Source organism: Anomaloglossus baeobatrachus, chromosome 7 (assembly GCF_048569485.1).
Source record: "Anomaloglossus baeobatrachus isolate aAnoBae1 chromosome 7, aAnoBae1.hap1, whole genome shotgun sequence".
NCBI lineage: Eukaryota > Metazoa > Chordata > Amphibia > Anura > Aromobatidae > Anomaloglossus > Anomaloglossus baeobatrachus.
Window position 1 is genome coordinate 258,769,783 of NC_134359.1, and position 7,473 is coordinate 258,777,255.

At 42.7% G+C, this 7,473-nt stretch overlaps 1 protein-coding gene across 1 annotated transcript in view; it reads left to right on the forward strand.

Moving 5' to 3' along the window:
• Positions 1 to 787: 787 nt before the first annotated feature.
• Positions 788 to 7,473, forward strand: part of SUN1 (Sad1 and UNC84 domain containing 1) — a 161,863-nt gene continuing 155,177 nt past the window's right edge. Inside the window, exon 1 of the mRNA XM_075318068.1 lies at positions 788 to 879. The gene's annotated coding sequence lies outside the window, so the exon portion shown is untranslated. The remainder of the gene's footprint in view (positions 880 to 7,473) is intronic.

Sequence of the window (7,473 nt, forward strand, 5' to 3'; positions counted from 1 at the left end):
CGGTTTCACACATCCGGCTTTTCGCCGGTTTGGCGGATGCGGCGCACGCCAGTACTGTATGATACAGTACAGTGGCAGCGCCGCAACTTCCGGGTCACATGCTCCGGTCACATGACAGCATGTGACCGGCGCTTGTTGCGCTGCCAGTGTACTGTATCGTACTGTACTGGCGTGCGCCGCATCTGCCAAACCGGCGAAAAGCCGGATGTGTGAAACCGGCCTTAGGAGCTGACCTACAAAAACGCAGTGTGAACATGACCTGTCTCACTAGGACAATTCCTTTAAGATTTTCAATTTATTATCATTTTTTTCTAACTTTATTTTAACCCTTTTGTATCACTATGGCGTTTTTCCAGGTCAAACCCCCCTAAGAGAGTGTGCAGCGCTGTATTGTAGATTTGATAACTCCCCCATTTTTCTGTGCACCTCTTGGTGATGAGTGAGACGTTTTATCCCTTTTGTTTGCTTTCAGTCATTTTGTCACACTAAAGTGTAAAAGAAGAGGTGGTAACCAGCTATGGACACAGGTAAGAAGGAAATGCCAGAGTCTCTTTATGGTCTCGTCCTCCACCATCACCTCAGCAGCCACTGAGCGTCAGGAGCTACTGTGCGCTATATTCACGGTGCAAACGGAAGTCACAAACGGGCGGAAGTCAGCTGTGGACACGTGGTGACGTCACCGTCATCTCAGTACAGTGCAGCCCCTGCGTATGAAGGCCCCGCCCAGCGTGGTGACGTCACAGAAACCGGTGAGTGGAGGAGGGAGGTGGTGAACGCGCGTGGAGTAACGGTTAGTGAGTGAAGTGCGCAGTCCCGACCGGCCATCACCGGAGACGGAGCCGCAGGAGAAGTGCAGCCGGGAAGGAGGCGCCATTACCTGTGTGTATGCGGGGTCTGTGCTACTCCCCTGTGCTGAGGGTTCACGTATTGTTATTATGGGCTGTGCAGGTGGAAATCCCATAAAAATGCAGGGGAACGCCAGTTATTATCCGTTAGCTATGCTGCTGGCTGTGTCTGCAGGGCCAGGGGTAGTTTTGTGTCCATTACACTTCATATAATGTAGTGAAAACAAAATCCCAACTAGTGGAGAAAAAAAGTAATTACAATGCTTTTTATTTTACGGTGTTTTTTTTTTTCTATTTTCTTTATATATTGTAGTGAAAACAAAATTCCAACTAGTGGGGAAAAAAAGTAATTACAATGTTTTTTTTTTTTCTATTTATTATTATTATTATTATTATTATTATTATTATTATTAATTTACAATGGATTTTTTTTCTATTTTCTTTATAATGTAGTGACAACAAAATTCCAACTAGTGGGGAAAAATGTAATTACAATGTGTTTTTTTTTTATTTATTTTTTTAATTATTATTATTATTATTATTATTATTATTTTACGGTGGTTTTTTTTCTATTTAATGTAGTGACAACAAAATTCCAACTAGTGGGGGAAAAAAGTAATTACAATGTGTTTTTTTTTTTATTTTATTTTTTTATTATTATTATTATTATTATTATTATTTTACGGTGTTTTTTTTTCTATTTAATGTAGTGACAACAAAATTCCAACTAGTGGGGAAAAAAAGTAATTAAAATGTGTTTTGTTTTTTTTTCCTTATTATTTATTATTTATTATTATTTTTTAATTTACAGTGGGTTTTTTTTCTATTTTCTTTATATAATGTAGTGAAAATATAATTCCAACTAGCGGGGGAAAAAAGTAAATACAAAGTGTTTTTTCTTTTTTATCTTTATTATTATATTTTACGGTATTTTTTGTATTTCTATTTTCATTATATAATGTGAAAACAAAATTCCAACTAGTGGGGGAAAAAAGTAATTACAATGTGTTTTTTTTTCTATTTATTATTATTATTATTATTATTATTATTATTATTATTATTATTATTATTATTATTTTACGGTGGTTTTTTTTCTATTTAATGTAGTGACAACAAAATTCCAACTAGTGGGGGAAAAAAGTAATTACAATGTGTTTTTTTTTTTTTATTTATTTTTTTAATTATTTATTATTATTATTATTATTATTTTACGGTGGTTTTTTTTCTATTTAATGTAGTGACAACAAAATTCCAACTAGTGGGGGAAAAAAGTAATTACAATGTGTTTTTTTTTTTATTTTATTTTTTTATTATTATTATTATTATTATTTTACGGTGTTTTTTTTTCTATTTAATGTAGTGACAACAAAATTCCAACTAGTGGGGAAAAAAAGTAATTAAAATGTGTTTTTTGTTTTTTTTTTCCTTATTATTTATTATTATTTTTTAATTTACAGTGGGTTTTTTTTCTATTTTCTTTATATAATGTAGTGAAAATATAATTCCAACTAGCGGGGGAAAAAAGTAATTACAAAGTGTTTTTTCTTTTTTATCTTTATTATTATTATATTTTACGGTATTTTTTTTATTTCTATTTTCATTATATAATGTGAAAACAAAATTCCAACTAGTGGGGGAAAAAAGTAATTACAATGTGTTTTTTTTTCCCTTTTTATTATTATTATTATTATTATTATTATTATTATTATTTATTATTTATGTTACGGTGTTTTGTTTTGTTTTTTTATTCTATAGTAACCATGACCTTGCAATGTGCTTCTCCAGGGCAGTGCGATTACAGCAATGCCCTGTATAGGGATGTAGTATTTAATTTTATTTTATTTTCTATTTATTTTAATTTTTGTTTAAAAAAAACCTGAGCTTTATGGAAAAAATGATTTCTGGTTAAAGGGAACCTGTCAGGTCCACTCTACACCCAGAACCACAAGCAGTTCTGGGTGCATATTTCTAATCCCTGCCTAACTGTCCCTGTATCTAATGTATTTCTAAAGATCCTTTATGATATGCTAATGAGCATGGGTACTAGTCCCCTGGGCGTTGCTTCCCTTGCTAGTCGGCCCTATTTGCATGTCAGTACTCCCCTGTGGGCATGATAATGAATGTGCAGCGTCACAGGATAATCTCCCCAACATCTCCGCTGCCATCGCCGTCCGACGTTGGATTTCGGCTCAGTGCGCATGATCCTGGAGTTTGGGTCATGCACACTACTTCAGTTTGAAGCCAGTACGCGTACACCCGGCTTCATACTGCGCATGACCGAAACGTCATGCGCACTGAGCTGAAATACAGTGTCAGGCGGCAATGGCAGCGGAGAGGTGAGATCATTCTCTGACGCTGCGCATTCATTAGCATGTTAGCATGCCCATAGGGGTGTACTAATATGTTAATGGGGGTGACTAGCATGGGAAGCACCGCCCTTGTGACTAGTCCCTGCGCTCATTAGCATACTGTAAAAGATCTTTAGAAATACGTTTTCTAAAGATCTCTTTATCCATGCTAGTGTATACAGGGACGGTTAGGCAGGGATTAGCAATATACACCCAGAACTGCTCGTGGTACTGGGTGCATATTGGACCTGACAGGTTCCCTTTAACGTGACATGCATGTAAAGCTATGTCACGGCTTTACATGCATGTTGAGCTGTTCCTTTTTTACTCTTGTCTTTTTGTGGTATATAGAACTTTTTGAGCTCTTTGCTTCGATTATTTATTTATTTTTTTGAGGTAGGAAGTGTGGGTGCTAAAAAAAAACAAATAAAAAAAATATTTTTTTTCACCCTTATGCAACCTTTACCATGTGCATTAAAGGGAACCTGTCACTAGATTTGGAGACTAAGCTGCGGCTACCACCAGTGAGATCTTATATACGGCATTCCAGGATACTGTATATAAGAGCCCAGGCGGCTCTGTATAATGAAAAAAAACACCTTTAATAATACTCACCTAGGGGAGGTCTGGTCCGATGCGTGTCGCTGCTCTTGGTTCGGCGCCTCCTCCATCTTGTGCGATCGTCGTCGTCCTTCCCAACCCCGTGTGCATGACGCGTCCTACATTATTCACAGAAAGGCCTCCATTGCGCTCTTGCACATGCTCAGTTTTATCTGCCTGGCCAACGGCAGGTCAAAGTATTGTAGTGCGCATGCGCAGGCGGCCTATGATAATTCCTCGCGCCTGCGCATTACAGTACTTTGCCCTCATAAAAAACGCTACATGGGAACATAACCTAATAGCATTACAATGTTGTCTGACCTACGTACTAAAAGAGTGGCTACCAGGAAAAAAACAATTTTATTCCTCCCACGGTTGGCCATCTTTAGTCCTACAGTGAGTAGCGGCTGTAAGCTCTTCCTGTCATGTGATATTTGGCGGTGGGTGCAGCATATAGGGGCAGAACGAGCGGTCAATGCTGGGGGCTGAACTGAGCAATGATTGTAGCCTCTCTGTGCTTGCCCGTATGACTAAAAGCCAGCGGCTCCTGGGAGAAAAACAGGTTCATTTTCTCCCAGTAGCTGCACTTTTAGTACAGCGGCCAGACGTATGCAGGTTAATAGCGTGACAGATTCCTTTTCTGTTCACTACTGTCTCCAGAGCAGCGCCCTGTTGTGCGTCACTGGGAATCTTCCGATGGCTCTCCATTCATTAATATGGGAGATCCATAAATTGCAGACCAAGCATATTGCATGGAGCTCCCCATTCCCAGTCGGCGCTCGACAGAGGCTCTTTTGCTTACTGGGATATTCGTGTCTGACATTTATGACATATTCTAAGAATGTGTCAACAATGAAATGAGAATTCCCTTTAATCCCACCCCTCATAACAAAAAGTTTACAGAGGGGCAATTAGAGGAGAAATGCTGCCTAAAGCCAGCTTTACACCTTACAATTAGGGATGCGATCTCGTATGCGATGTGACACGCCCAGGTCGCATATGCGATTGAATGAGATTGCACGTAGGTCGTTCATTTGCTGTCACACGAGCGTTAGTAGTCTATGTTAAATTGATCAATTTTGTGTGCGATCCTTTAGATCATGTGATCTGTGACGTATGCATTGGGCACCCTTTTTTTTTTTTTTTATTTATTGACTTGCCAAGCGTGTGTACTGTGTAGGGATGCGTTTTTACTATGTCATCTGCCATTCAGCTCTGCTACATGGCCGCTAACAGCAGACACAGACAGCCATGTAGCAGCGGTGAATGGCAGATGACAGCAGACACAGACAGAGCCGCACTCTCAGAATGAACTCGGATGAACTTCACCCGACTTCATGGTCATGCTGCGGCTCTGTCTGTGTCGCGTCCTGATTAGCGGTCACCAGTGAAGGACTCACCGGTGACCGCTAATCCCCTGAGTAACTGAATTGAGCAGCCCTCTCTCATACTCACCGATCCCCGATCCCCGGCGCTGCACGGCATTCACACTGTTCCGGCGGCTTTTACTGTTTTGAAAAAGCCGGCCGCCCATTAAACAATCTCGTATTCCCTGCTTACCCCGCCCACCGGCGCCTATGATTGGTTACAGTGAGACACGCCCCCACGCTGAGTGACAGGTGTCACACTGCACCCAATCACAGCAGCCGGTGGGCGTGTCTATACTGTGTAGTGAAATAAATAAATAAATAATTAAAAAAAACGGCGTGCGGTCCCCCCCAATTTTAAAACCAGCCAGATAAAGCCATACGGCTGAAGGCTGATATTCTCAGGATGGGGAGCTCCACGTTATGGGGAGCCCCCCAGCCTAACAATATCAGCCAACAGCCGCCCAGAATTGCCGCATACATTATATGCGACAGTTCTGGGACAGTACCCGGCTCTTCCCGATTTGCCCTGGTGCGTTGGCAAATCGGGGTAATAAGGAGTTATTGGCAGCCCATAGCTGCCAATAAGTCCTAGATTAATCATGTCAGGCGTCTATGAGACACCCTCCATGATTAATCTGTAAATTACAGTAAAAAAACACACACACGCCCGAAAAAAATCCTTTATTAGAAATAAAAAACACAAACAAATTCCCTCATTACCAATTTATTAACCCCGACAAACCCTCCATGTCCGGCGTACTCCACAGTCCTCCAGCGTCGCGTCCAGCTCTGCTGCATGGAGGTGACGGGAGCAGCAGAAGACACCGCCGCTCCGGTCAGCTCCACGCAGGTAATGAAGACAGCCGTGCGATCAGCTGCTGTCACTGAGGTTACCCGCTGTCACTGGATCCAGTGGTGGATGCAGCGGTGGCCGCGGGTAACCTCAGTGACAGCTCAGCTGATCGCGCTACTCACCGCCGCTCCTATCACCTCCACGCAGCAACTGAGGTGAGTAGCGCGATCAGCTGAGCTGTCACTGAGGTTACCCGCGGCCACCGCTGCATCCACCGCTGTATCCAGTGACAGCGGGTAACCTCAGTGACAGATCAGCTGATCGCACGGCTGTCTTCATTACCTGCGTGGAGGTGACCGGAGCGGCGGTGTCTTCTGCTGCTCCTGTCACCTCCATGCAGCAGAGCTGGACGCGACGCTGGAGGACTGTGGAGTACGCCGGACATTGAGGGTTTGTCGGGGTTAATAAATTGGTAATGAGGGAATTTGTTTGTGTTTTTTTATTTCTAATAAAGGATTTTTTTCGGGTGTGTGTGTTTTTTTCTGTCACTTACAGATTAATCATGGAAGGTATCTCATAGACGCCTGACATGATTAATCTAGGACTTATTGGCAGCTATGGGCTGCCAATAACTCCTTATTACCCCGATTTGCCAACGCACCAGGGCAAATCGGGAAGAGCTGGGTACTGTCCCAGAACTGTCGCATATAATGTATGCGGCAATTCTGGGCGGCTGTTGGCTGATATTGTTAGGCTGGGGGGCTCCCCATAACGTGGAGCTCCCCATCCTGAGAATACCAGCCTTCAGCTGTATGGCTTTATCTGGCTGGTTTTAAAATTGGGGGGGACCGCACGCCGTTTTTTTTAATTATTTATTTATTTATTTCACTACACAGTATAGACACGCCCACCGGCTGCTGTGATTGGGTGCAGTGTGACACCTGTCACTCAGCGTGGGGGCGTGTCTCACTGTAACCAATCATAGGCGCCGGTGGGCGGGGTAAGCAGGGAATACGAGATTGTTTAATGGGCGGCCGGCTTTTTCAAAACAGTAAAAGCCGCCGGAGCAGTGTGAATGCCGTGCAGCGCCGCGCTGGAGATCGGGGATCGGTGAGTATATGAGAGAGGGGGTAAGAGGGATAGACTGACATGGACAGAGAGTGAGGGACAGAGATAGTGACGGACTGACAGAGATTAGTGAATGACAGACATTGTGAGGCGCTTCAGAACGCAGCTTTTCAGCTGCACTCTGAAGCTGACCTTTTTTAAGCTGCGGTGCAGAGCGCACACCTGCGCACATAGCCTCAGACACCAAAATCGTATGAGGGATGTCACACGTTACAATTGACTAGTTTCGTACTACTAAACGTCCAATGTATGAGGAATAAACGACGTGTATGCGATCACCGTATTTTCGTTCAATATCGATCGCATGTAGGTTTCACACGCAAACACGTCACGAACGATGCCGGATGTGCGTCACTTTACAACTTGACCCCGACGACGGATTGAAGGAT